Source organism: Corapipo altera, unplaced genomic scaffold (genome assembly GCF_003945725.1).
Source record: "Corapipo altera isolate COAL_440 unplaced genomic scaffold, ASM394572v1 64, whole genome shotgun sequence".
Lineage (NCBI taxonomy): Eukaryota > Metazoa > Chordata > Aves > Passeriformes > Pipridae > Corapipo > Corapipo altera.
Window position 1 is genome coordinate 11,466,908 of NW_020884893.1, and position 1,763 is coordinate 11,468,670.

At 60.7% G+C, this 1,763-nt stretch overlaps 1 protein-coding gene across 1 annotated transcript in view; it reads right to left on the reverse strand.

Moving 5' to 3' along the window:
* Positions 1-876, reverse strand: part of KCNS1 (potassium voltage-gated channel modifier subfamily S member 1) — a 13,309-nt gene extending 12,433 nt beyond the window's left edge. The window contains exon 1 of the mRNA XM_027646303.1: positions 10-876. The gene's annotated coding sequence lies outside the window, so the exon portion shown is untranslated. The remainder of the gene's footprint in view (positions 1-9) is intronic.
* Between the last annotated feature and the right edge of the window lie 887 nt (positions 877-1,763).

A 1,763-nucleotide genomic window follows, 5' to 3' on the forward strand; every position in this document is an offset into this window, starting at 1 on the left:
ATGTCTTACCTGCTGGAAGTCCTTGGCAGCCGGGAGAGCTCACGGGATGGCTGTGGGGGCCGCGGTGGGGGTACCGGCCTCACGCGGCCCTGGGCTACCCCGGTTCTTCGCGAAGCTGCCCAAGTGGCGAGCGCTGCCCTTGGGGCCGAGCCCCCGGAGCTGGGGAGTCCCGGGTGGTCCCGTGCCGAGGGCGTTCAGGCCGAGCAGGGCCCCAGCAGCGGTGCCGCCCTGCGCCGGGCAGGCGATGCCCCCCTGCCCTCGCAGTCTCCCTCCATGCGATCCAGCTCCATCTTGCTCCTTGGAATGGGCGGTGTGTAGGGCACCGGGGCAGCCCCCCGGGGAAGAGCCTCCCTGGCTTGTTGAGCTCCCCAGTGTTTCTTTAAAGCCTCACTGGGAGGTGAGTGAAAGCAGCGAGTCCCGGGCATGGCACACGCTGGGTTTCAGGTCAGCGAGCTGCCGCCGCCGCCCGGGGCCATCCCCAGGCAGCCCGGGGAGCGCTGCAAACACACCAACTCCCCCAGAAGTCAGCTGCTGGAGCAGAGAAACGGGAAGGAGAGGATGGGTGACGGCCGGGGCTGCGTGTCCCCGCAGCGATGGCTCATTGCTCCGGCAGCCGGCACAGAGCAGCTGTGTCAGGCAGGCGGCTCGCACCGGGGCGAGACTTCACACCACCCTCTGCATCCGATCATCGGCTCGCTCGTTCCAGTCCGAGGGGCTGGAGCCTGAGGGCTCTCAACCTTCTCCGGGCTTTCACGAGGCGGACTGAGAGCTCTTTTTAGTGGCGAGCATCCTCCCCTCTGCCCGCACGCCCGCCTCCCGCGTGTGCTGCCAGCCCTGTCCCTGTGCCAGGCAGCGCTGGCCGCTGCAGGGCCATCAGCGTGTCTCCATGTGTGTGATGTGTCAGACTGTGTGTGCCTGTGCTTGTTTACATGGGAAGGAGGCAGTGGAGGGAGGGGGAAGGGATGACTTTGAGGGAGGCCTCAGAAAAGAAACAAACAAAAAAAAAAAGAAAATATAAAAAAGGGAAATTCCTCCGTTCTGTGATATGAAGCAAAAAGCATTTATATTTATGGCAATTAGGGATGGCTGAGCATCCCTGGAAGCTGCAAGATAAACATGCCCATCTTTGTCTGCTCCAGGCAGATGCAAGCCTGGCTGACAGTGGGTGCTGAGCCCCAGCGGGATGCAGCCCACAGGGTGGGAGGAGGGCTGGCTCCCACGTGGGGTTTTCTCCGCCTGTCACTGACATACGGTGATCAGGGTGAATTTTCTTTTCCCTTCTGAAAATAGTTCTCATCCAACCATTTTTCAGGGAAGGAGCTGTGCCTGGCACTGCAAGGGCGCCCACTCCATCCGGCACTTTGTGTCTGCACCAGAGCCCCATTTATGCTCTCCCACAGAGTAACCTGAGCCCTGTCCCCCAAAATCAGCTCTCCCAGCACCAGGAGGTTTGCTGAGCATCCCTGGGCTGTGTGGAGGAACTATAGTTTGAGTGGGAAGCAAGGTAGGGAGTTGCTGGGGCTATGCCCCTACTGCCCTCAGACTGAAGGGATCACCTTGGGAAGAAGGAGGGGAGATACCTCCATGTCTCCTGCTGCAGGTCAAAGCTCTGGCTGGAAGCAGCTGCAGAAGATGGAAGTTCACCTCCCTGGCTGCAGAGGCCCTGTGCAGGTTCGTGCTTGGCATCACGGAATCGTTCAGAGGGGACTTGGCTGCAGTATCAATGGCACCTGAGGTGAATTTTCCCTTTTCTGCACAAACTC